Raw genomic sequence first — 6,212 nt, forward strand, 5'->3', positions numbered from 1 at the left:
CAGAGCAGCAGCGTTAGCAAAACAGGAACGCTGAAACAAACGGGTCAGCCGGTGCGATCAGCAGGTGATTTCACGAGGAACCTCTAAGACAAGTGGGTTCACGTTTTCCCACATGCTGTCATCGACGTAAACCTGCACGCTCACATCTGTGCAGGAGTCCTCGAGTCCCACTGAGGTGCTCCGCTTTGAACGAACTCTGCTCGCAGTCCAACTGGCAGCCGACAGATTTACCTTGGACAGCAGGTGTTTGAGCAGCGCCAGCTTTAGCACTTTGTCACGAGAACCGTCAACATGGCTCAAAAAGAACACAAGCAGCAGCTTTCTTTACCTGCCTGTTAGTCAGTTGTGTGTCTGTGTGTGTGTGCTCAGTGTGCAGCAGTTTCTGGGAAGAGGCTGGACCTGGAGGGTCTTTATATGCAGCATGCACAGTATGAACAACTTTTACTAGCGTGATTTTTGGCATTTCTGTGCTACTTTGACAAGTCAAGGGTACAGGCAGCTGAAGTCTTATTAATAACCCCATGACCCCATTAGGCCCGAGTTTGACGACTTTAAATCACGCCATTAAAACATTAAATTACCATTTGGACTTTAAATGTCCTGGAAGTGTGAGGCTAATCCCTGCGGAGAAGTCTGGGTGACCTTGTTTTAAATGAGTGGCAGCTTCGAGGCTGATGTTCATTTCAGAAACATGTGCAAACACGTCGCCCGTTTGGCTCGTCTTCAGGGTTTGCTCGTACGCCGCTGAGGTAAAACCTCTCCCGCCGCTGGTTACGGACGTTCGTGTAAACAAAGACGAATTCACGCGGGGTCTCTGCAAGACAGCGTTTTGTTTCTTGCAGCTTTATTTAATGTGATGATGTCATAGTCTACCTCTTTGGGTAAAGAAAAAAAAAATGGTTGCCATGTTAAAATCAAACAACTTCCTGCACCTGCTGTTAGATATGTAGTTCAAATGGTCTAAGGTCGGAGGTCGGACAGCTTGGTTGCGTAATCTCATGCATGCGCCCACCAAACATTTTGCTGACTCCATGGTGACGGCGTGCCCGTAACGTAGAGTCGCGCATACTTTCCAGGTACCTCTTAAAGTGCAAACCTGAGCTGAGGCGACCAGGGCACGCTCTGAAAGCTCTGAAGTTTAAAGGACAGGGAAAAAAAAGGCTTGCATGCGAAATATGGACACTAACGGAAGGTCAACGAGTCTTTAAAAGCTGATTCAGGTTTGTGAGACTCAAAGTTCCTTAAAATGAACCTTTTACAATATTAAATTGATATTAAACCTGCTTTTTTTAAAGTTTTTGCTTAATTGCAGGTTGAAAATCTGCATCCACAGCCAGAAGACCCCTGTATCTTTTAAAGCTCCACCTCAAAAGTCCTAATCCACAGATCTTAATCTTCCTAATCCTGAAGACCTGTCCAACCAACACGTCTTCCTTTTAGGTCACTGTTTTCAGTCTGATGAAAGGGGGAGTCTGTCAACGAGGAGGAGAAAGGTTAAAGTCTCGTGTCAAACATCTCGACGCGGTCGCCCTTCACGCGTCCGTCCGCCGCGGGGGTGAGCAACTCGTAAAAACACCGAACCACTGGGCGCCAGATTTTCGCCCGGCTTCTCAGCTGCTGCGCTTTGTGGAATTTGCGCAGTCTGACATCGCTTAAAGTCTGCCGGCCTTTTACTGTTAAGATTTCCAGGAAACCGGAATGAGACTGGGAAATAACGTCTTTGGCTGAACCTTTAGCTCTTCTGATACCGATGCTCTTTAATCCTTTTTTTTTCTTGTTTATTCCAAATTATGCGTTATTCAGAAATCTATCCTGTTACTCGTATTTTGGTCGGCCTCTGCCAACAACGAGCTCTCATCGCTGCACCTATCTGTCTCCTGTAAATGTAACTGGATACTTAAAGAACATTCAGTGTCTGTCAGCTTCACTCTGGATTTAATTGAACCCGTGAGCTCAACAAGCTAGCTCAGACTTGTTGATCCAAAGAAACAGCTGAAACTCTGCCTCCAGTGTTCTGGTGAACTCCTGAAACCAGAACAAATCCTTGTTGTTTAGCTACTTTTTTAACACAACCATCCATATATTTATGTTTTTCTGTTAAAACGTGACTCCAGTCATGCAGTGGATTAATAACTTTTAAAGAAGTCAATAGGAAACAAATAAATAATTCAGTAAACGACAGTCTTTCAGTTCTGCTTTAGTAAGCTGCTTAAAAATCTGTCTGGAAGTCATTTATAGCTTCTCTTTATATTTATCATACAAGACTAAATAAAACAGACATTTTAATGTAAAGGTGCTTCACATACAAACCTGTTTTTACATGAAATAAAGTGTGAAACTATCGAACTGTGTTTGATGACAATAATCAGGACGCTGCAGTTTCTCATATCCGTTGTCTTGTCGACAGTTTTGCCCCGCAGGTTTTGCAGCCTGGAACTGCTTCGACACGGAGTTAAGTGGCTTTAACTGAAGTTATTTTCTGTGGGCAACACTTCAGCTTAACGGGTGAATATCTTCTTCAATAAACCCACGTCTTGCTTCTGAGCTTGTGAGTTTTCTGAAGGGACTGACGTTCGTTAGCTCGTTTCCTCTCGGACTCTGGTGAGCGTTTGATCGTTGAAGTTGCAGCATATTCCTGCGGTTCCAGTCGGTCACGTTCCAACAAAACTTTGAAAGAAACAAAAGTTGTTTTTACGATTCATAGCTGATCAGGTTGTATTTTGGGATGCCTGCAGCAGACCTCTTTGCTTCAGCTGCTCCTTGTTCTTTTCTGTCTTTATCAGACAAATGGAAGCTTTCACAAATCCCAGCGTTTATTTTGATGCTTGTGACGTCTATTAACTTCCCAAATCAGGAACGCTGAGATATCGCCAAAATCGCTCAGCGTTTAAAAGCAACCGGACCCAGCAAACGAGCTAAAACTGATTATTTTCCAACACGTAAACGCAGCACATAGTACCAAAGTGCAGTGGAGAACTTTCTAATGGGGCTTTCACACGGACCCTAACGGTCCCGGCTCCACTCTACTTGGCTCGCTTTGCAAACGTTTCCACCGGCATTTTTTCGAGGCCGGTCCCTGCTTCTTTGGTCCCTGCTTCAGAGTCGGGCCAGCTGGGCCGGCCCTGCTTCGTGGGCGGAGCAAGCTTAGCTCCTGTTCACTCATTGGTCGTGGGTGTGGCCAGATGCAAGCATAAAGAGCGAAGGTAGGACTATAAACAACAGCGTTAGCTTACCCTGCAGCTTTTCTGCCGTCCCCCCCCCCGCAACACGAGGAGGCGTTCCTCTGCTACCGACCAAACCGGCCGGTGTGAACGCGATGCATTCTTTATCGAGCCGAGCGGAGTAGAGCCGAGCAGAGCCGGACTTCTGAATTAGAGCCCGTGTGAAAGAGGCATTAAGGTCAGAGGCTCTGCTGGGGCTTTCAGGATGGGCAGGGAGCGAGCTGTGATGCGTTTGAAGCGCCTGAGAAAAACCAAACTCTTAGTGAGCTGGATGCAGGTTGCTAAGAATTGATTCTGTTCTTGATGTTGCACGAGGGATGTTGACGAAGTCAAACGTGCCGCTCGCCATGGTAAGATGCAGGGAACCCCCGGATTCATTAAATCACGCTCACATATTCTGTACCAAAAAGAGTCCGACAGGTGCCCTAAATCTTCCTTACCTGCAGAATCCAGAGAGGGTGTGATGTCATTCAGACGTCTTTAATCAGGATTTCAGTGGTTCAGTATGCAAACTGACAGCACGAGCTGCAGAGGGAACCAAGGCTAATTTCTGCTTCAGTTCAGACCAGAAAACCCAATAAGGTAAACATGCCTCAGTCAGAATGCAAACACTAACTTTGGTCCAAACTAACCAAAGTAAATCCTGAATTAACTGCATTTTCATTTGCTCTTCTGCCACTTTAAGATGCACTGGTGTCTTTTTGATTCAGCACTCGGCTCAGTTTGATCAGTCTGAAATAGTGTTTCAGAACAGAGCTCTTGTCTGTGTGTAAGTGTAACTTTATTTATTTATTTGTTTTTAAACTGATGAGGCCTTTAAGGAGCTCAGAAAGACTGGGGCGAAGGCTCCTTCGAGCGTCAGGAGACGGGAGATGAAAGGAGGAGCGCCGAGGAAAGAAGAGGCCGCACGCTCATCATTCTCAGCCTGTGTGATCACAGGGGCCCCGCGGCGAAGTCGCTGAACAATGGCCCCCCTGTGTGCGAGCTATCTCCGATAAGGCGGGCCACTCTCCGGCTCCTCTCCGCTTCTCATGCTCCTTCTCCCCCTCCTCTTCTGTTCCCTTTGTCTCTGGTCCTCGGAGGCCTCTCTCCAGATGAAAGGGAGGGGAGATAAGGGCAGGTAAGGGGGGGGGGGAGAAAAATCTGCAGAAGGGAAAGTGATAAGGAGGGAAACAATGAGGGCTTTGATAGCAATGTGAGGCTGTCTGTGCAGAAGTGTGTGCACATATTTGTACAGATGTTTATTTAAGTTTTTATAGCTTTCAGTTTCTGGCAGCTGCAGCAGATGAAGCTGCACTGATGAGTTAATATCTTAAACATGGCTAAAAGTGAAAGAAACTGACTTTCTGTCGACCTTTTTATTAGTGCTCACTCGGCCATTCAAGCCAGCGTTTGTCTTTTCGCCAGCCGTTACCTTGCACAAGAAAAATCCCTCCAACTCACGCAGTAACTCACCTGTTTCTTCCATCGAAGGCCCTGCAGCCTTCCTCCGTCTCTCTCTCGTCCTCGCTGGGTGTGGTTTTCCAATCTGCCCCTGCTAGAGTCGTTACAGCCTCCACCTGCCACCACGGTGCGCGTATGTGCTTTGGCCTCGCCGCACGCGGGAAGATGGCCCGACTTTTCCCAGAAGGGTCATTAAAATTTAATCTCGTTTCGAATACGAGCGAGAAGGTGTGAGGGCGGCTTGTTTGCACGGAGGTGTACGAGAAGAAACGGCAGCTGCTCGCCAAAAACTCTGAGAGGAAGGGGGGAAAAACCAACTAACAAATGAATAGATGGATTGTCGTTTCTGAATAATGTTTCTTGTCTTGATTATGTTCATCCCACAGTGTTTGAAGACATTCATGCGCCGACAAAAAGCAGAAAAGCCTCAGGGCTGAAGCTTAATATGAGTAGAGACACGTGAAATGAAATCAGCTGCTGTTTGCAGGCCTTATTCTTATTTGTGCTCAACACTGACAGTTGGATAGAAACGTCAACATTTAGATTAAATAGGAGAAGCAAAGAAAAGCATAGCCTCTGGACTAAACTTTCCCCACTGGCTGCCCTACTTTCTCCCGGCCGGCTCCTTTTTGCCCCCTGGTGTCGCTTTGCCTGAGTCGAAGCAGGACGCCGCAGTTCCCGGTCCATCCTGCAGGAGGCAGCACAAACCCAGAGATGTTTCTCCGAGTTGGCGCCTTGTTTCTGGAGGCAGGAAGACGGGTTAACGTTTTGTGTGTGAGGCGTAATGTAGTCACTAATATGCATGTTTATGTGACAGAAATGTTAGTTCTGATATGAAGTTTAAGAGATGCATGGATGGGAAACCATGCATGCAGCTGAACAGCATTTTGTGAATTTTTTAGGTTCCTTATTTGTGCATTTTGAGCGACAGAAAGCAAATTAAACTCAGCGGTTGTCAGCTTAGTTTGAAGCGTTGAACACAAACTCAGTTGGTTTTCTGCAAGAATTATATGGAAGGACTTTAAAGAGCTTATATTTTCCTTAGCAAACACACAAAGGACTCAGTTTTACAGCTATCTGAGCTAAACTTCCTTCCTCCCGTTCCTGGTCATCCTCAGCCGGACCGTTTTACTGCTGGCTCTGCAATCTTCTTTCCTCCAATCCACCCCCAAACCCACAGAGGCCTCCTGAGTCACCTCCTCTGCTCATATCTTCTAAAAAGTCTAAAAAGCTTTTCCTCTGAACTTGGACGGTCCGCTCAGTCTCAGTTCCTCAGAATTCCCTCCTTTTCCATGTTCACCCCTCAGTTTAAACAACAGAACGTTTTAAGTTGAAATGAACGACTTGAAGCCATGCTTTAAATTGAAATTAAAATGCATTCATCTCTGGAAGAAGTCTCTTTTATCAGGCTACGTGATAAATTAGAGGCCCACGTGTGAACAGGGCTGTTTATGTCCTGCCGTGACCCGCTGTTCGGGTCGAGGAGGTCGCGTTTCCATCCCCCCGGTTCCTTTCTGCAGGCATAAATTCATAAACGCTGTATTTCCC

The sequence above is a fragment of the Kryptolebias marmoratus genome, linkage group LG23 (assembly GCF_001649575.2).
Source record: "Kryptolebias marmoratus isolate JLee-2015 linkage group LG23, ASM164957v2, whole genome shotgun sequence".
In the NCBI taxonomy this organism is placed as follows: domain Eukaryota; kingdom Metazoa; phylum Chordata; class Actinopteri; order Cyprinodontiformes; family Rivulidae; genus Kryptolebias; species Kryptolebias marmoratus.